Raw genomic sequence first — 23,267 nt, 5'->3', positions numbered from 1 at the left:
TTTGTACTCTCCAAAGTGGTAGAAATGTGAATTATTGTCTGCGCATGCCTTAAGTGATCTGATAAACTGCCTTCTTAAAGGTTGTAGTCAGTTCAATATGTAAAATTGTTGGTGGATAAACTGTCACTACTACACACCATAAGGAAAACGAAAAGCTGTATTATGACAACTAGTACGAGGAACACAAAGAATATTTCAGAAATGGGATCAAACAAAACATAAACTAACAGACACACTTCATTTTTATTACGGAGATTGTGAAAACAATTTTAAGTAGAAACTTAAATACAAATATGAATGTAAAACTGCAAATAGATATGAAATTCAATCATATAACACATGATAAGGGATGATAATTATGATAAGCTATAAAATATAGTACAAAAACACCAAAAGATTCTATGGAATTTAAATGTAGAACATGTGTAACTAAATTAAACTCTTGTACAATAACAGAAAATTGCTCCTTTTCAATATGAAATAAATATCAATTGGTATTATTTGTCAAAATTAAATTATTAAATCTTGTTTTATAGTTTTTTTTGCATGAAAATATCTGGTTAAATGAAACATAAATCTTTTATTTAGATATTTCACGAATCTCAATTGTTTCACCATTATTATATTAGTATCAATTTTATTCAATTAACATTAAACACACTTTGCATTAATCGAATAAATATATCAAAATATTCTAGTTAATTTTCAAACTAGGCCGCTGATACTACCGAAGTGGTAAAAATGTGAATAAATGTCTCAGCGTGCTTTGAGTGTTCTGCTCTAATGTAATCTAAAAAAAAATTATGACCTTTAAGCATGTATAATGGTTGGAGAATAGCTTGAGAATACAGTGATTTAAAGACAGTGAAAATTATGAACATGGAATAGTAGGCTAAATTATCACATAAAAGCATGTTTTACAGTGTTTATATTAATTATCAGCTTAAATTTAAATAAATGAAAGTTAATTATTGTAAATACGCATCATTTTTTTAACCTAGTACCAAGGGTTTCATGACAAGTACTTTTTAAACCACTAACATTAAGTTACTATCGATTACACTCAGTTACAATTACACGTACATTGTATAAAACCATTCTTATTGTCAGTGTCTTCTAGTCAATATTCAACATGTGATTTTGTACTCTCCAATGTGGTAGAAATGTGAATTATTGTCTGCGCATGCCTTGAGTGATCTGCTCTAATGCAATCTAAAAAAATTATGACCTTTAAGCATGTATAATGGTTGGAGCATAGATTGACAATACAGTGATTTAAAGAAAGTGAAAATTATGAACTTGTAATAGAAGTCTTAGATACCACATAAAAGCATGTTTTACAGTGTTTATATTAATTATCAGCTTAAATTTAAATAAATGAAAGTTAATTATTGTAAATACGCATCATTTTCTTAATCTAGTACCAAGGGTTTCATGACAAGTACTTTTAAAACTACTACCATTAAGATACTAATGATTACAGTCAGTTACCATTACACGTACATTGCATAAAACCATTCTGATTGTCAGTGTCTTCCGGTCAATATTCAACATGTGATTTTGTACTCTCCAATGTGGTAGAAATGTGAATTATTGTCTGCGCATGCCTTGAGTGATCTGCTCTAATGCCATCTAAAAAAATTATGACCTTTAAGCATGTATAATGGTTGGACCATAGATTGAGAATACAGTGATTTAAAGAAAGTGAAAATTATGAACATGGAATAGTAGGCTAAATTATCACATAAAAGCATGTTTTACAGTGTTTATATTAATTATCAGCTTAAATTTAAATTAATGAAAGTTAATTATTGTAAATAAGCATCATTTTCTTAACCTAGTACCAATGGTTTCATGACAAGTACTTTTTAAACCACTACCATTAAGTTACTATCGATTACACTCAGTTACAATTACAAGAACATTGAATAAAACCATTCTTATTGTCAGTGTCTTCTGGTCAATATTCAACATGCGATTTTGTACTCTCCAAAGTGGTAGAAATGTGAATTATTGTCTGCGCATGCCTTAAGTGATCTGATAAACTGCCTTCTTAAAGGTTGTATTCAGTTCAATATGTAAAATTGTTGGTGGATAAACTGTCACTACTACACACCATAAGGAAAACGAAAAGCTGTATTATGACAACTAGTACGAGGAACACAAAGAATATTTCAGAAATGGGATCAAACAAAACATAAACTAACAGACACACTTCATTTTTATTACGGAGATTGTGAAAACAATTTTAAGTAGAAACTTAAATACAAATATGAATGTAAAACTGCAAATAGATATGAAATTCAATCATATAACACATGATAAGTGATGATAATTATGATAAGCTATAAAATATAGTACAAAAACACCAAAAGATTCTATGGAATTTAAATGTAGAACATGTGTAACTAAATTAAACACTTGTACAATAACAGAAAATTGCTCCTTTTCAATATGAAATAAATATCAATTGGTATTATTTGTCAAAATTAAATTATTAAATCTTGTTTTATAGTTTTTTTTGCATGAAAATATCTGGTTAACTGAAACATAAATCTTTTATTTAGATATTTCACGAATCTCAATTGTTTCACCATTATTATATTAGTATTAATTTTATTCAATTAACATTAAACACACTTTGCATTAATCGAATAAATATATCAAAATATTCTAGTTAATTTTCAAACTAGGCCGCTGATACTACCGAAGTGGTAAAAATGTGAATAAATGTCTCAGCGTGCTTTGAGTGTTCTGTTCTAATGCTATCTAAACAAAATTATGACCTTTAAGCATGTATAATGGTTGGAGAATAGCTTGAGAATACAGTGATTTAAAGACAGTGAAAATTATGAACATGGAATAGTAGGCTAAATTATCACATAAAAGCATGTTTTACAGTGTTTATATTAATTATCAGCTTAAATTTAAATTAATGAAAGTTAATGATTGTAAATACGCATCATTTTTTTAACCTAGTACCAAGGGTTTCATGACAAGTACTTTTTAAACCACTAACATTAAGTTACTATCGATTACACTCAGTTACAATTACACGTACATTGTATAAAACCATTCTTATTGTCAGTGTCTTCTAGTCAATATTCAACATGTGATTTTGTACTCTCCAATGTGGTAGAAATGTGAATTATTGTCTGCGCATGCCTTGAGTGATCTGCTCTAATGCAATCTAAAAAAATTATGACCTTTAAGCATGTATAATGGTTGGAGCATAGATTGACAATACAGTGATTTAAAGAAAGTGAAAATTATGAACTTGTAATAGAAGTCTTAGATACCACATAAAAGCATGTTTTACAGTGTTTATATTAATTATCAGCTTAAATTTAAATAAATGAAAGTTAATTATTGTAAATACGCATCATTTTCTTAATCTAGTACCAAGGGTTTCATGACAAGTACTTTTAAAACTACTACCATTAAGATACTAATGATTACAGTCAGTTACCATTACACGTACATTGCATAAAACCATTCTGATTGTCAGTGTCTTCCGGTCAATATTCAACATGTGATTTTGTACTCTCCAATGTGGTAGAAATGTGAATTATTGTCTGCGCATGCCTTGAGTGATCTGCTCTAATGCCATCTAAAAAAATTATGACCTTTAAGCATGTATAATGGTTGGACCATAGATTGAGAATACAGTGATTTAAAGAAAGTGAAAATTATGAACATGGAATAGTAGGCTAAATTATCACATAAAAGCATGTTTTACAGTGTTTATATTAATTATCAGCTTAAATTTAAATTAATGAAAGTTAATTATTGTAAATAAGCATCATTTTCTTAACCTAGTACCAATGGTTTCATGACAAGTACTTTTTAAACCAATACCATTAAGTTACTATCGATTACACTCAGTTACAATTACACGAACATTGAATAAAACCATTCTTATTGTCAGTGTCTTCTGGTCAATATTCAACATGCGATTTTGTACTCTCCAAAGTGGTAGAAATGTGAATTATTGTCTGCGCATGCCTTAAGTGATCTGATAAACTGCCTTCTTAAAGGTTGTATTCAGTTCAATATGTAAAATTGTTGGTGGATAAACTGTCACTACTACACACCATAAGGAAAACGAAAAGCTGTATTATGACAACTAGTACGAGGAACACAAAGAATATTTCAGAAATGGGATCAAACAAAACATAAACTAACAGACACACTTTATTTTTATTACGGAGATTGTGAAAACAATTTTAAGTAGAAACTTAAATACAAATATGAATGTAAAACTGCAAATAGATATGAAATTCAATCATATAACACATGATAAGTGATGATAATTATGATAAGCTATAAAATATAGTACAAAAACACCAAAAGATTCTATGGAATTTAAATGTAGAACATGTGTAACTAAATTAAACACTTGTACAATAACAGAAAATTGCTCCTTTTCAATATGAAATAAATATCAATTGGTATTATTTGTCAAAATTAAATTATTAAATCTTGTTTTATAGTTTTTTTTGCATGAAAATATCTGGTTAACTGAAACATAAATCTTTTATTTAGATATTTCACGAATCTCAATTGTTTCACCATTATTATATTAGTATTAATTTTATTCAATTAACATTAAACACACTTTGCATTAATCGAATAAATATATCAAAATATTCTAGTTAATTTTCAAACTAGGCCGCTGATACTACCGAAGTGGTAAAAATGTGAATAAATGTCTCAGCGTGCTTTGAGTGTTCTGTTCTAATGCTATCTAAACAAAATTATGACCTTTAAGCATGTATAATGGTTGGAGAATAGCTTGAGAATACAGTGATTTAAAGACAGTGAAAATTATGAACATGGAATAGTAGGCTAAATTATCACATAAAAGCATGTTTTACAGTGTTTATATTAATTATCAGCTTAAATTTAAATTAATGAAAGTTAATGATTGTAAATACGCATCATTGTCTTAACATAGTACCAAGGGTTTCATGACAAGTACTTTTTAAACCACTACCATTAAGTTACTATCGATTACACTCAGTTACAATTACACGAACATTGAATAAAACCATTCTTATTGTCAGTGTCTTCTGGTCAATATTCAACATGCGATTTTGTACTCTCCAAAGTGGTAGAAATGTGAATTATTGTCTGCGCATGCCTTAAGTGATCTGATAAACTGCCTTCTTAAAGGTTGTAGTCAGTTCAATATGTAAAATTGTTGGTGGATAAACTGTCACTACTACACACCATAAGGAAAACGAAAAGCTGTATTATGACAACTAGTACGAGGAACACAAAGAATATTTCAGAAATGGGATCAAACAAAACATAAACTAACAGACACACTTCATTTTTATTACGGAGATTGTGAAAACAATTTTAAGTAGAAACTTAAATACAAATATGAATGTAAAACTGCAAATAGATATGAAATTCAATCATATAACACATGATAAGGGATGATAATTATGATAAGCTATAAAATATAGTACAAAAACACCAAAAGATTCTATGGAATTTAAATGTAGAACATGTGTAACTAAATTAAACTCTTGTACAATAACAGAAAATTGCTCCTTTTCAATATGAAATAAATATCAATTGGTATTATTTGTCAAAATTAAATTATTAAATCTTGTTTTATAGTTTTTTTTGCATGAAAATATCTGGTTAAATGAAACATAAATCTTTTATTTAGATATTTCACGAATCTCAATTGTTTCACCATTATTATATTAGTATCAATTTTATTCAATTAACATTAAACACACTTTGCATTAATCGAATAAATATATCAAAATATTCTAGTTAATTTTCAAACTAGGCCGCTGATACTACCGAAGTGGTAAAAATGTGAATAAATGTCTCAGCGTGCTTTGAGTGTTCTGCTCTAATGCTATCTAAAAAAAAATTATGACCTTTAAGCATGTATAATGGTTGGAGAATAGCTTGAGAATACAGTGATTTAAAGTCAGTGAAAATTATGAACATGGAATAGTAGGCTAAATTATCACATAAAAGCATGTTTTACAGTGTTTATATTAATTATCAGCTTAAATTTAAATAAATGAAAGTTAATTATTGTAAATACGCATCATTTTTTTAACCTAGTACCAAGGGTTTCATGACAAGTACTTTTTAAACCACTAACATTAAGTTACTATCGATTACACTCAGTTACAATTACACGTACATTGTATAAAACCATTCTTATTGTCAGTGTCTTCTAGTCAATATTCAACATGTGATTTTGTACTCTCCAATGTGGTAGAAATGTGAATTATTGTCTGCGCATGCCTTGAGTGATCTGCTCTAATGCAATCTAAAAAAATTATGACCTTTAAGCATGTATAATGGTTGGAGCATAGATTGACAATACAGTGATTTAAAGAAAGTGAAAATTATGAACTTGTAATAGAAGTTTTAGATACCACATAAAAGCATGTTTTACAGTGTTTATATTAATTATCAGCTTAAATTTAAATAAATGAAAGTTAATTATTGTAAATACGCATCATTTTCTTAATCTAGTACCAAGGGTTTCATGACAAGTACTTTTAAAACTACTACCATTAAGATACTAATGATTACAGTCAGTTACCATTACACGTACATTGCATAAAACCATTCTGATTGTCAGTGTCTTCCGGTCAATATTCAACATGTGATTTTGTACTCTCCAATGTGGTAGAAATGTGAATTATTGTCTGCGCATGCCTTGAGTGATCTGCTCTAATGCCATCTAAAAAAATTATGACCTTTAAGCATGTATAATGGTTGGACCATAGATTGAGAATACAGTGATTTAAAGAAAGTGAAAATTATGAACATGGAATAGTAGGCTAAATTATCACATAAAAGCATGTTTTACAGTGTTTATATTAATTATCAGCTTAAATTTAAATTAATGAAAGTTAATTATTGTAAATAAGCATCATTTTCTTAACCTAGTACCAATGGTTTCATGACAAGTACTTTTTAAACCACTACCATTAAGTTACTATCGATTACACTCAGTTACAATTACAAGAACATTGAATAAAACCATTCTTATTGTCAGTGTCTTCTGGTCAATATTCAACATGCGATTTTGTACTCTCCAAAGTGGTAGAAATGTGAATTATTGTCTGCGCATGCCTTAAGTGATCTGATAAACTGCCTTCTTAAAGGTTGTATTCAGTTCAATATGTAAAATTGTTGGTGGATAAACTGTCACTACTACACACCATAAGGAAAACGAAAAGCTGTATTATGACAACTAGTACGAGGAACACAAAGAATATTTCAGAAATGGGATCAAACAAAACATAAACTAACAGACACACTTCATTTTTATTACGGAGATTGTGAAAACAATTTTAAGTAGAAACTTAAATACAAATATGAATGTAAAACTGCAAATAGATATGAAATTCAATCATATAACACATGATAAGTGATGATAATTATGATAAGCTATAAAATATAGTACAAAAACACCAAAAGATTCTATGGAATTTAAATGTAGAACATGTGTAACTAAATTAAACACTTGTACAATAACAGAAAATTGCTCCTTTTCAATATGAAATAAATATCAATTGGTATTATTTGTCAAAATTAAATTATTAAATCTTGTTTTATAGTTTTTTTTGCATGAAAATATCTGGTTAACTGAAACATAAATCTTTTATTTAGATATTTCACGAATCTCAATTGTTTCACCATTATTATATTAGTATTAATTTTATTCAATTAACATTAAACACACTTTGCATTAATCGAATAAATATATCAAAATATTCTAGTTAATTTTCAAACTAGGCCGCTGATACTACCGAAGTGGTAAAAATGTGAATAAATGTCTCAGCGTGCTTTGAGTGTTCTGTTCTAATGCTATCTAAACAAAATTATGACCTTTAAGCATGTATAATGGTTGGAGAATAGCTTGAGAATACAGTGATTTAAAGACAGTGAAAATTATGAACATGGAATAGTAGGCTAAATTATCACATAAAAGCATGTTTTACAGTGTTTATATTAATTATCAGCTTAAATTTAAATTAATGAAAGTTAATGATTGTAAATACGCATCATTTTTTTAACCTAGTACCAAGGGTTTCATGACAAGTACTTTTTAAACCACTAACATTAAGTTACTATCGATTACACTCAGTTACAATTACACGTACATTGTATAAAACCATTCTTATTGTCAGTGTCTTCTAGTCAATATTCAACATGTGATTTTGTACTCTCCAATGTGGTAGAAATGTGAATTATTGTCTGCGCATGCCTTGAGTGATCTGCTCTAATGCAATCTAAAAAAATTATGACCTTTAAGCATGTATAATGGTTGGAGCATAGATTGACAATACAGTGATTTAAAGAAAGTGAAAATTATGAACTTGTAATAGAAGTCTTAGATACCACATAAAAGCATGTTTTACAGTGTTTATATTAATTATCAGCTTAAATTTAAATAAATGAAAGTTAATTATTGTAAATACGCATCATTTTCTTAATCTAGTACCAAGGGTTTCATGACAAGTACTTTTAAAACTACTACCATTAAGATACTAATGATTACAGTCAGTTACCATTACACGTACATTGCATAAAACCATTCTGATTGTCAGTGTCTTCCGGTCAATATTCAACATGTGATTTTGTACTCTCCAATGTGGTAGAAATGTGAATTATTGTCTGCGCATGCCTTGAGTGATCTGCTCTAATGCCATCTAAAAAAATTATGACCTTTAAGCATGTATAATGGTTGGACCATAGATTGAGAATACAGTGATTTAAAGAAAGTGAAAATTATGAACATGGAATAGTAGGCTAAATTATCACATAAAAGCATGTTTTACAGTGTTTATATTAATTATCAGCTTAAATTTAAATTAATGAAAGTTAATTATTGTAAATAAGCATCATTTTCTTAACCTAGTACCAATGGTTTCATGACAAGTACTTTTTAAACCACTACCATTAAGTTACTATCGATTACACTCAGTTACAATTACAAGAACATTGAATAAAACCATTCTTATTGTCAGTGTCTTCTGGTCAATATTCAACATGCGATTTTGTACTCTCCAAAGTGGTAGAAATGTGAATTATTGTCTGCGCATGCCTTAAGTGATCTGATAAACTGCCTTCTTAAAGGTTGTATTCAGTTCAATATGTAAAATTGTTGGTGGATAAACTGTCACTACTACACACCATAAGGAAAACGAAAAGCTGTATTATGACAACTAGTACGAGGAACACAAAGAATATTTCAGAAATGGGATCAAACAAAACATAAACTAACAGACACACTTTATTTTTATTACGGAGATTGTGAAAACAATTTTAAGTAGAAACTTAAATACAAATATGAATGTAAAACTGCAAATAGATATGAAATTCAATCATATAACACATGATAAGTGATGATAATTATGATAAGCTATAAAATATAGTACAAAAACACCAAAAGATTCTATGGAATTTAAATGTAGAACATGTGTAACTAAATTAAACACTTGTACAATAACAGAAAATTGCTCCTTTTCAATATGAAATAAATATCAATTGGTATTATTTGTCAAAATTAAATTATTAAATCTTGTTTTATAGTTTTTTTTGCATGAAAATATCTGGTTAACTGAAACATAAATCTTTTATTTAGATATTTCACGAATCTCAATTGTTTCACCATTATTATATTAGTATTAATTTTATTCAATTAACATTAAACACACTTTGCATTAATCGAATAAATATATCAAAATATTCTAGTTAATTTTCAAACTAGGCCGCTGATACTACCGAAGTGGTAAAAATGTGAATAAATGTCTCAGCGTGCTTTGAGTGTTCTGTTCTAATGCTATCTAAACAAAATTATGACCTTTAAGCATGTATAATGGTTGGAGAATAGCTTGAGAATACAGTGATTTAAAGACAGTGAAAATTATGAACATGGAATAGTAGGCTAAATTATCACATAAAAGCATGTTTTACAGTGTTTATATTAATTATCAGCTTAAATTTAAATTAATGAAAGTTAATGATTGTAAATACGCATCATTGTCTTAACATAGTACCAAGGGTTTCATGACAAGTACTTTTTAAACCACTACCATTAAGTTACTATCGATTACACTCAGTTACAATTACACGAACATTGAATAAAACCATTCTTATTGTCAGTGTCTTCTGGTCAATATTCAACATGCGATTTTGTACTCTCCAAAGTGGTAGAAATGTGAATTATTGTCTGCGCATGCCTTAAGTGATCTGATAAACTGCCTTCTTAAAGGTTGTAGTCAGTTCAATATGTAAAATTGTTGGTGGATAAACTGTCACTACTACACACCATAAGGAAAACGAAAAGCTGTATTATGACAACTAGTACGAGGAACACAAAGAATATTTCAGAAATGGGATCAAACAAACATAAACTAACAGACACACTTCATTTTTATTACGGAGATTGTGAAAACAATTTTAAGTAGAAACTTAAATACAAATATGAATGTAAAACTGCAAATAGATATGAAATTCAATCATATAACACATGATAAGGGATGATAATTATGATAAGCTATAAAATATAGTACAAAAACACCAAAAGATTCTATGGAATTTAAATGTAGAACATGTGTAACTAAATTAAACTCTTGTAAAATAACAGAAAATTGCTCCTTTTCAATATGAAATAAATATCAATTGGTATTATTTGTCAAAATTAAATTATTAAATCTTGTTTTATAGTTTTTTTTGCATGAAAATATCTGGTTAAATGAAACATAAATCTTTTATTTAGATATTTCACGAATCTCAATTGTTTCACCATTATTATATTAGTATCAATTTTATTCAATTAACATTAAACACACTTTGCATTAATCGAATAAATATATCAAAATATTCTAGTTAATTTTCAAACTAGGCCGCTGATACTACCGAAGTGGTAAAAATGTGAATAAATGTCTCAGCGTGCTTTGAGTGTTCTGCTCTAATGCTATCTAAAAAAAAATTATGACCTTTAAGCATGTATAATGGTTGGAGAATAGCTTGAGAATACAGTGATTTAAAGACAGTGAAAATTATGAACATGGAATAGTAGGCTAAATTATCACATAAAAGCATGTTTTACAGTGTTTATATTAATTATCAGCTTAAATTTAAATAAATGAAAGTTAATTATTGTAAATACGCATCATTTTTTTAACCTAGTACCAAGGGTTTCATGACAAGTACTTTTTAAACCACTAACATTAAGTTACTATCGATTACACTCAGTTACAATTACACGTACATTGTATAAAACCATTCTTATTGTCAGTGTCTTCTAGTCAATATTCAACATGTGATTTTGTACTCTCCAATGTGGTAGAAATGTGAATTATTGTCTGCGCATGCCTTGAGTGATCTGCTCTAATGCAATCTAAAAAAATTATGACCTTTAAGCATGTATAATGGTTGGAGCATAGATTGACAATACAGTGATTTAAAGAAAGTGAAAATTATGAACTTGTAATAGAAGTCTTAGATACCACATAAAAGCATGTTTTACAGTGTTTATATTAATTATCAGCTTAAATTTAAATAAATGAAAGTTAATTATTGTAAATACGCATCATTTTCTTAATCTAGTACCAAGGGTTTCATGACAAGTACTTTTAAAACTACTACCATTAAGATACTAATGATTACAGTCAGTTACCATTACACGTACATTGCATAAAACCATTCTGATTGTCAGTGTCTTCCGGTCAATATTCAACATGTGATTTTGTACTCTCCAATGTGGTAGAAATGTGAATTATTGTCTGCGCATGCCTTGAGTGATCTGCTCTAATGCCATCTAAAAAAATTATGACCTTTAAGCATGTATAATGGTTGGACCATAGATTGAGAATACAGTGATTTAAAGAAAGTGAAAATTATGAACATGGAATAGTAGGCTAAATTATCACATAAAAGCATGTTTTACAGTGTTTATATTAATTATCAGCTTAAATTTAAATTAATGAAAGTTAATTATTGTAAATAAGCATCATTTTCTTAACCTAGTACCAATGGTTTCATGACAAGTACTTTTTAAACCACTACCATTAAGTTACTATCGATTACACTCAGTTACAATTACAAGAACATTGAATAAAACCATTCTTATTGTCAGTGTCTTCTGGTCAATATTCAACATGCGATTTTGTACTCTCCAAAGTGGTAGAAATGTGAATTATTGTCTGCGCATGCCTTAAGTGATCTGATAAACTGCCTTCTTAAAGGTTGTATTCAGTTCAATATGTAAAATTGTTGGTGGATAAACTGTCACTACTACATACCATAAGGAAAACGAAAAGCTGTATTATGACAACTAGTACGAGGAACACAAAGAATATTTCAGAAATGGGATCAAACAAAACATAAACTAACAGACACACTTCATTTTTATTACGGAGATTGTGAAAACAATTTTAAGTAGAAACTTAAATACAAATATGAATGTAAAACTGCAAATAGATATGAAATTCAATCATATAACACATGATAAGTGATGATAATTATGATAAGCTATAAAATATAGTACAAAAACACCAAAAGATTCTATGGAATTTAAATGTAGAACATGTGTAACTAAATTAAACACTTGTACAATAACAGAAAATTGCTCCTTTTCAATATGAAATAAATATCAATTGGTATTATTTGTCAAAATTAAATTATTAAATCTTGTTTTATAGTTTTTTTTGCATGAAAATATCTGGTTAACTGAAACATAAATCTTTTATTTAGATATTTCACGAATCTCAATTGTTTCACCATTATTATATTAGTATCAATTTTATTCAATTAACATTAAACACACTTTGCATTAATCGAATAAATATATCAAAATATTCTAGTTAATTTTCAAACTAGGCCGCTGATACTACCGAAGTGGTAAAAATGTGAATAAATGTCTCAGCGTGCTTTGAGTGTTCTGCTCTAATGCTATCTAAAAAAAAATTATGACCTTTAAGCATGTATAATGGTTGGAGAATAGCTTGAGAATACAGTGATTTAAAGACAGTGAAAATTATGAACATGGAATAGTAGGCTAAATTATCACATAAAAGCATGTTTTACAGTGTTTATATTAATTATCAGCTTAAATTTAAATAAATGAAAGTTAATTATTGTAAATACGCATCATTTTTTTAACCTAGTACCAAGGGTTTCATGACAAGTACTTTTTAAACCACTAACATTAAGTTACTATCGATTACACTCAGTTACAATTACACGTACATTGTATAAAACCATTCTTATTGTCAGTGTCTTCTAGTCAATATTCAACATGTGATTTTGTACTCTCCAATGTGGTAGAAATGTGAATTATTGTCTGCGCATGCCTTGAGTGATCTGCTCTAATGCAATCTAAAAAAATTATGACCTTTAAGCATGTATAATGGTTGGAGCATAGATTGACAATACAGTGATTTAAAGAAAGTGAAAATTATGAACTTGTAATAGAAGTCTTAGATACCACATAAAAGCATGTTTTACAGTGTTTATATTAATTATCAGCTTAAATTTAAATAAATGAAAGTTAATTATTGTAAATACGCATCATTTTCTTAATCTAGTACCAAGGGTTTCATGACAAGTACTTTTAAAACTACTACCATTAAGATACTAATGATTACAGTCAGTTACCATTACACGTACATTGCATAAAACCATTCTGATTGTCAGTGTCTTCCGGTCAATATTCAACATGTGATTTTGTACTCTCCAATGTGGTAGAAATGTGAATTATTGTCTGCGCATGCCTTGAGTGATCTGCTCTAATGCCATCTAAAAAAATTATGACCTTTAAGCATGTATAATGGTTGGACCATAGATTGAGAATACAGTGATTTAAAGAAAGTGAAAATTATGAACATGGAATAGTAGGCTAAATTATCACATAAAAGCATGTTTTACAGTGTTTATATTAATTATCAGCTTAAATTTAAATTAATGAAAGTTAATTATTGTAAATAAGCATCATTTTCTTAACCTAGTACCAATGGTTTCATGACAAGTACTTTTTAAACCAATACCATTAAGTTACTATCGATTACACTCAGTTACAATTACACGAACATTGAATAAAACCATTCTTATTGTCAGTGTCTTCTGGTCAATATTCAACATGCGATTTTGTACTCTCCAAAGTGGTAGAAATGTGAATTATTGTCTGCGCATGCCTTAAGTGATCTGATAAACTGCCTTCTTAAAGGTTGTATTCAGTTCAATATGTAAAATTGTTGGTGGATAAACTGTCACTACTACACACCATAAGGAAAACGAAAAGCTGTATTATGACAACTAGTACGAGGAACACAAAGAATATTTCAGAAATGGGATCAAACAAAACATAAACTAACAGACACACTTCATTTTTATTACGGAGATTGTGAAAACAATTTTAAGTAGAAACTTAAATACAAATATGAATGTAAAACTGCAAATAGATATGAAATTCAATCATATAACACATGATAAGTGATGATAATTATGATAAGCTATAAAATATAGTACAAAAACACCAAAAGATTCTATGGAATTTAAATGTAGAACATGTGTAACTAAATTAAACACTTGTACAATAACAGAAAATTGCTCCTTTTCAATATGAAATAAATATCAATTGGTATTATTTGTCAAAATTAAATTATTAAATCTTGTTTTATAGTTTTTTTTGCATGAAAATATCTGGTTAACTGAAACATAAATCTTTTATTTAGATATTTCACGAATCTCAATTGTTTCACCATTATTATATTAGTATTAATTTTATTCAATTAACATTAAACACACTTTGCATTAATCGAATAAATATATCAAAATATTCTAGTTAATTTTCAAACTAGGCCGCTGATACTACCGAAGTGGTAAAAATGTGAATAAATGTCTCAGCGTGCTTTGAGTGTTCTGTTCTAATGCTATCTAAACAAAATTATGACCTTTAAGCATGTATAATGGTTGGAGAATAGCTTGAGAATACAGTGATTTAAAGACAGTGAAAATTATGAACATGGAATAGTAGGCTAAATTATCACATAAAAGCATGTTTTACAGTGTTTATATTAATTATCAGCTTAAATTTAAATTAATGAAAGTTAATGATTGTAAATACGCATCATTGTCTTAACATAGTACCAAGGGTTTCATGACAAGTACTTTTTAAACCACTACCATTAAGTTACTATCGATTACACTCAGTTACAATTACACGAACATTGAATAAAACCATTCTTATTGTCAGTGTCTTCTGGTCAATATTCAACATGCGATTTTGTACTCTCCAAAGTGGTAGAAATGTGAATTATTGTCTGCGCATGCCTTAAGTGATCTGATAAACTGCCTTCTTAAAGGTTGTAGTCAGTTCAATATGTAAAATTGTTGGTGGATAAACTGTCACTACTACACACCATAAGGAAAACGAAAAGCTGTATTATGACAACTAGTACGAGGAACACAAAGAATATTTCAGAAATGGGATCAAACAAAACATAAACTAACAGACACACTTCATTTTTATTACGGAGATTGTGAAAACAATTTTAAGTAGAAACTTAAATACAAATATGAATGTAAAACTGCAAATAGATATGAAATTCAATCATATAACACATGATAAGGGATGATAATTATGATAAGCTATAAAATATAGTACAAAAACACCAAAAGATTCTATGGAATTTAAATGTAGAACATGTGTAACTAAATTAAACTCTTGTACAATAACAGAAAATTGCTCCTTTTCAATATGAAATAAATATCAATTGGTATTATTTGTCAAAATTAAATTATTAAATCTTGTTTTATAGTTTTTTTTGCATGAAAATATCTGGTTAAATGAAACATAAATCTTTTATTTAGATATTTCACGAATCTCAATTGTTTCACCATTATTATATTAGTATCAATTTAATTCAATTAACATTAAACACACTTTGCATTAATCGAATAAATATATCAAAATATTCTAGTTAATTTTCAAACTAGGCCGCTGATACTACCGAAGTGGTAAAAATGTGAATAAATGTCTCAGCGTGCTTTGAGTGTTCTGCTCTAATGCTATCTAAAAAAAAATTATGACCTTTAAGCATGTATAATGGTTGGAGAATAGCTTGAGAATACAGTGATTTAAAGACAGTGAAAATTATGAACATGGAATAGTAGGCAAAATTATCACATAAAAGCATGTTTTACAGTGTTTATATTAATTATCAGCTTAAATTTAAATAAATGAAAGTTAATTATTGTAAATACGCATCATTTTTTTAACCTAGTACCAAGGGATTCATGACAAGTACTTTTTAAACCACTAACATTAAGTTACTATCGATTACACTCAGTTACAATTACACGTACATTGTATAAAACCATTCTTATTGTCAGTGTCTTCTAGTCAATATTCAACATGTGATTTTGTACTCTCCAATGTGGTAGAAATGTGAATTATTGTCTGCGCATGCCTTGAGTGATCTGCTCTAATGCAATCTAAAAAAATTATGACCTTTAAGCATGTATAATGGTTGGAGCATAGATTGACAATACAGTGATTTAAAGAAAGTGAAAATTATGAACTTGTAATAGAAGTCTTAATTACCACATAAAAGCATGTTTTACAGTGTTTATATTAATTATCAGCTTAAATTTAAATAAATGAAAGTTAATTATTGTAAATACGCATCATTTTCTTAATCTAGTACCAAGGGTTTCATGACAAGTACTTTTAAAACTACTACCATTAAGATACTAATGATTACAGTCAGTTACCATTACACGTACATTGCATAAAACCATTCTGATTGTCAGTGTCTTCCGGTCAATATTCAACATGTGATTTTGTACTCTCCAATGTGGTAGAAATGTGAATTATTGTCTGCGCATGCCTTGAGTGATCTGCTCTAATGCCATCTAAAAAAATTATGACCTTTAAGCATGTATAATGGTTGGACCATAGATTGAGAATACAGTGATTTAAAGAAAGTGAAAATTATGAACATGGAATAGTAGGCTAAATTATCACATAAAAGCATGTTTTACAGTGTTTATATTAATTATCAGCTTAAATTTAAATTAATGAAAGTTAATTATTGTAAATAAGCATCTTTTTCTTAACCTAGTACCAATGGTTTCATGACAAGTACTTTTTAAACCACTACCATTAAGTTACTATCGATTACACTCAGTTACAATTACAAGAACATTGAATAAAACCATTCTTATTGTCAGTGTCTTCTGGTCAATATTCAACATGCGATTTTGTACTCTCCAAAGTGGTAGAAATGTGAATTATTGTCTGCGCATGCCTTAAGTGATCTGATAAACTGCCTTCTTAAAGGTTGTATTCAGTTCAATATGTAAAATTGTTGGTGGATAAACTGTCACTACTACACACCATAAGGAAAACGAAAAGCTGTATTATGACAACTAGTACGAGGAACACAAAGAATATTTCAGAAATGGGATCAAACAAAACATAAACTAACAGACACACTTCATTTTTATTACGGAGATTGTGAAAACAATTTTAAGTAGAAACTTAAATACAAATATGAATGTAAAACTGCAAATAGATATGAAATTCAATCATATAACACATGATAAGGGATGATAATTATGATAAGCTATAAAATATAGTACAAAAACACCAAAAGATTCTATGGAATTTAAATGTAGAACATGTGTAACTAAATTAAACTCTTGTACAATAACAGAAAATTGCTCCTTTTCAATATGAAATAATTATCAATTGGTATTATTTGTCAAAATTAAATTATTAAATCTTGTTTTATAGTTTTTTTTGCATGAAAATATCTGGTTAAATGAAACATAAATCTTTTATTTAGATATTTCACGAATCTCAATTGTTTCACCATTATTATATTAGTATCAATTTTATTCAATTAACATTAAACACACTTTGCATTAATCGAATAAATATATCAAAATATTCTAGTTAATTTTCAAACTAGGCCGCTGATACTACCGAAGTGGTAAATATGTGAATAAATGTCTCAGCGTGCTTTGAGTGTTCTGCTCTAATGCTATCTAAAAAAAAATTATGACCTTTAAGCATGTATAATGGTTGGAGAATAGCTTGAGAATACAGTGATTTAAAGACAGTGAAAATTATGAACATGGAATAGTAGGCTAAATTATCACATAAAAGAATGTTTTACAGTGTTTATATTAATTATCAGCTTAAATTTAAATAAATGAAAGTTAATTATTGTAAATACGCATCATTTTTTTAACCTAGTACCAAGGGTTTCATGACAAGTACTTTTTAAACCACTAACATTAAGTTACTATCGATTACACTCAGTTACAATTACACGTACATTGTATAAAACCATTCTTATTGTCAGTGTATTCTAGTCAATATTCAACATGTGATTTTGTACTCTCCAATGTGGTAGAAATGTGAATTATTGTCTGCGCATGCCTTGAGTGATCTGCTCTAATGCAATCTAAAAAAATTATGACCTTTAAGCATGTATAATGGTTGGAGCATAGATTGACAATACAGTGATTTAAAGAAAGTGAAAATTATGAACTTGTAATAGAAGTCTTAATTACCACATAAAAGCATGTTTTACAGTGTTTATATTAATTATCAGCTTAAATTTAAATAAATGAAAGTTAATTATTGTAAATACGCATCATTTTCTTAATCTAGTACCAAGGGTTTCATGACAAGTACTTTTAAAACTACTACCATTAAGATACTAATGATTACAGTCAGTTACCATTACACGTACATTGCATAAAACCATTCTGATTGTCAGTGTCTTCCGGTCAATATTCAACATGTGATTTTGTACTCTCCAATGTGGTAGAAATGTGAATTATTGTCTGCGCATGCCTTGAGTGATCTGCTCTAATGCCATCTAAAAAAATTATGACCTTTAAGCATGTATAATGGTTGGACCATAGATTGAGAATACAGTGATTTAAAGAAAGTGAAAATTATGAACATGGAATAGTAGGCTAAATTATCACATAAAAGCATGTTTTACAGTGTTTATATTAATTATCAGCTTAAATTTAAATTAATGAAAGTTAATTATTGTAAATAAGCATCTTTTTCTTAACCTAGTACCAATGGTTTCATGACAAGTACTTTTTAAACCACTACCATTAAGTTACTATCGATTACACTCAGTTACAATTACACGTACATTGTATAAAACCATTCTTATTGTCAGTGTCTTCTAGTCAATATTCAACATGCGATTTTGTACTCTCCAAAGTGGTAGAAATGTGAATTATTGTCTGCGCATGCCTTAAGTGATCTGATAAACTGCCTTCTTAAAGGTTGTAGTCAGTTCAATATGTAAAATTGTTGGTGGATAAACTGTCACTACTACACACCATAAGGAAAACGAAAAGCTGTATTATGACAACTAGTACGAGGAACACAAAGAATATTTCAGAAATGGGATCAAACAAAACATAAACTAACAGACACACTTCATTTTTATTACGGAGATTGTGAAAACAATTTTAAGTAGAAACTTAAATACAAATATGAATGTAAAACTGCAAATAGATATGAAATTCAATCATATAACACATGATAAGTGATGATAATTATGATAAGCTATAAAATATAGTACAAAAACACCAAAAAATTCTATGGAATTTAAATGTAGAACATGTGTAACTAAATTAAACACTTGTACAATAACAGAAAATTGCTCCTTTTCAATATGAAATAAATATCAATTGGTACTATTTGTCAAAATTAAATTATTAAATCTTGTTTTATAGTTTTTTTTGCATGAAAATATCTGGTTAAATGAAACATAAATCTTTTATTTAGATATTTCACGAATCTCAATTGTTTCACCATTATTATATTAGTAATTATTTTATTCAATTAACATTAAACACACTTTGCATTAATCGAATAAATATATCAAAATATTCTAGTTAATTTTCAAACTAGGCCGCTGATACTACCGAAGTGGTAAAAATGTGAATAAATGTCTCAGCGTGCTTTGAGTGTTCTGCTCTAATGCTATCTAAAAAAAATTATGACCTTTATGCATGTATAATTGTTGGCAAATAGCTTGAGAATACAGTGATTTAAAGAAAGTGAAAATTATGAACATGGAATAGTAGGCTAATTTATCACATAAAAGCATGGTTTACAGTGTTTATATTAATTATCAGCTTAAATTTAAATAAATGAAAGTTAATGATTGTAAATACGCATCATTTTCTTAACATAGTACCAAGGGTTTCATGACAAGTACTTTTTAAACCACTACCATTAAGTTACTATCGATTACACTCATTTACAATTACTTGTACATTGTATAAAACCATTCTTATTGTCAGTGTCTTCTAGTCAATATTCAACATGTGATTTTGTACTCTCCAATGTGGTAGAAATGTGAATTATTGTCTGCGCATGCCTTGAGTGATCTGCTCTAATGCCATCTAAAAAAATTATGACCTTTAAGCATGTATAATGGTTGGACCATAGATTGAGAATACAGTGATTTAAAGAAAGTGAAAATTATGAACATGGAATAATAGGCTAAATTATCACATAAAAGCATGTTTTACAGTGTTTATATTAATTATCAGCTTAAATTTAAATAAATGAAAGTTAATTATTGTAAATAAGCATCATTTTCTTAACCTAGTAACAATGGTTTCATGACAAGTACTTTTTAAACCACTACCATTAAGTTACTATCGATTACACTCAGTTACAATTACACGAACATTGAATAAAACCATTCTTATTGTCAGTGTCTTCTGGTCAATATTCAACATGCGATTTTGTACTCTCCAAAGTGGTAGAAATGTGAATTATTGTCTGCGCATGCCTTAAGTGATCTGATAAACTGCCTTCTTAAAGGTTGTAGTCAGTTCAATATGTAAAATTGTTGGTGGATAAACTGTCACTACTACACACCATAAGGAAAACGAAAAGCTGTATTATGACAACTAGTACGAGGAACACAAAGAATATTTCAGAAATGGGATCAAACAAAACATAAACTAACAGACACACTTCATTTTTATTACGGAGATTGTGAAAACAATTTTAAGTAGAAACTTAAATACAAATATGAATGTAAAACTGCAAATAGATATGAAATTCAATCATATAACACATGATAAGGGATGATAATTATGATAAGCTATAAAATATAGTACAAAAAACACCAAAAGATTCTATGGAATTTAAATGTAGAACATGTGTAACTAAATTAAACACTTGTACAATAACAGAAAATTGCTACTTTTCAATATGAAATAAATATCAATTGGCATTATTTGTCAAAACTAAATTATAAAATCTTGTTTTATAGTTTTTTTTGCATGAAAATATCTGGTTAAATGAAACATAAATCTTTTATTTAGATATTTCACGAATCTCAATTGTTTCACCATTATTATATCAGTATTAATTTTATTCAATTAACATTAAACACACTTTGCATAAATCGAATAAATAGTGCTCTAATGCCATCTAAAAAATTATGACCTTTAAGCATGTATAATGGTTGGAGCACAGATTGATAATACAGTAATTTAATAGGAAAGTGAAAATTTTGAACTTGTAATAGAAGTCTTAATTATCACATAAAAGCATGTTTTACAGTGTTTATATGAATTATCAGCTTAAATTTAAATAAATGAAAGTTAATTATTGTAAACACACATCATTTTCTTATCTAGTACCAAGGGTTTCATGACAAGTACTTTTTGAACCACTACCATTAAGTAACTATTGATTACACTCAGTTACCATTACACGTACATTGCATAAAACCATTCTGATTGTCAGTGTCTTCCGGTCAATATTCAACATGTGATTTTGTACTCTCCAATGTGGTAGAAATGTGAATTATTGTCTGCGCATGCCTTGAGTGATCTGCTCTAATGCCATCTAAAAAAATTATGACCTTTAAGCATGTATAATGGTTGGACCATAGATTGAGAATACAGTGATTTAAAGAAAGTGAAAATTATGAACATGGAATAGTAGGCTAAATTATCACATAAAAGCATGTTTTACAGTGTTTATATTAATTATCAGCTTAAATTTAAATTAATGAAAGTTAATTATTGTAAATAAGCATCATTTTCTTAACCTAGTACCAATGGTTTCATGACAAGTACTTTTTAAACCAATACCATTAAGTTACTATCGATTACACTCAGTTACAATTACACGAACATTGAATAAAACCATTCTTATTGTCAGTGTCTTCTGGTCAATATTCAACATGCGATTTTGTACTCTCCAAAGTGGTAGAAATGTGAATTATTGTCTGCGCATGCCTTAAGTGATCTGATAAACTGCCTTCTTAAAGGTTGTAGTCAGTTCAATATGTAAAATTGTTGGTGGATAAACTGTCACTACTACACACCATAAGGAAAACGAATAGCTGTATTATGACATCTAGTACGAGGAACACAAAGAATATGTCAGAAATGGGATCAAACAAAATATAAACTAACAGACACACTTCATTTTATTACAGAGATTTGAAAACAATTTTAAGTAGAAACTTAAATACAAATATGAATGTAAAACTGCAAATAGATATGAAATTCAATCATATAACACATAATAAGGGATGATAATTATGATAAGCTATAAAATATAGTACAAAACACCAAAAGATTCTATGTAATTTAAATGTAGAACATGTGTAACTAAATTAAACACTTGTACAATAACAGAAAATTGCTCCTTTTCAATATGAAATAAATATCAATTGGTATTATTTGTCAAAATTAAAATATTAAATCTTGTTTTATAGTTTTTTTGCATGAAAATATCTGGTTAAATGAAACATAAATCTTTATTTAGATATTTTACGAATTTTAATTGTTTCACCATTATTATTTTAGTATCAATTTTATTCAATTAACTTTAAACACACTTTGCATAAATCGAATAAATATATCAAAATATTCTAGTTAATTTTCAAACTAGGCCGCTGATACTACCGAAGTGGTATAAATGTGAATAAATGTCTCAGCGTGCTTTGAGTGTTCTGCTCTAATGCCATCTAAAAAAATTATGACCTTTAAGCATGTATAATGGTTGGACCATAGATTGAGAATACAGTGATTTAAAGAAAGTGAAAATTATGAACATGGAATAGTAGGCTAAATTATCACATAAAAGCATGTTTTACAGTGTTTATATTAATTATCAGCTTAAATTTAAATAAATGAAAGTTAATTATTGTAAATACGCATCGTTTTCTTAATCTAGTACCAAG

The 23,267-nt window shown here is 28.2% G+C and overlaps 1 long non-coding RNA gene across 2 annotated transcripts; it reads right to left on the bottom strand.

Moving 5' to 3' along the window:
• Window positions 1-71: 71 nt before the first annotated feature.
• LOC113559874 lies at window positions 72-21,908 on the bottom strand. 2 transcript variants are annotated; one of them, XR_003406052.1, is made up of 19 exons: window positions 21,791-21,908; window positions 20,326-20,454; window positions 18,768-18,896; window positions 18,348-18,476; window positions 16,789-16,917; window positions 16,369-16,497; window positions 13,672-13,800; window positions 13,252-13,380; window positions 11,693-11,821; window positions 11,273-11,401; window positions 8,577-8,705; window positions 8,157-8,285; window positions 6,599-6,727; window positions 6,179-6,307; window positions 3,482-3,610; window positions 3,062-3,190; window positions 1,504-1,632; window positions 1,084-1,212; window positions 72-129 (listed from the first exon to the last, which is right to left on the bottom strand). It is a non-coding gene; the product is annotated as an uncharacterized LOC113559874 (long non-coding RNA). The 2 variants fall into 2 exon arrangements; XR_003406053.1 differs by lacking the exons at window positions 20,326-20,454; window positions 21,791-21,908 and adding an exon at window positions 19,188-19,233.
• Between the last annotated feature and the right edge of the window lie 1,359 nt (window positions 21,909-23,267).

Source organism: Rhopalosiphum maidis, chromosome 3 (genome assembly GCF_003676215.2).
Source record: "Rhopalosiphum maidis isolate BTI-1 chromosome 3, ASM367621v3, whole genome shotgun sequence".
Taxonomy (NCBI): Eukaryota; Metazoa; Arthropoda; class Insecta; order Hemiptera; family Aphididae; genus Rhopalosiphum; species Rhopalosiphum maidis.
The sequence above is the reverse complement of the archived record's forward strand: the minus strand, read 5'-3'. Positions and strand labels throughout refer to the sequence as shown.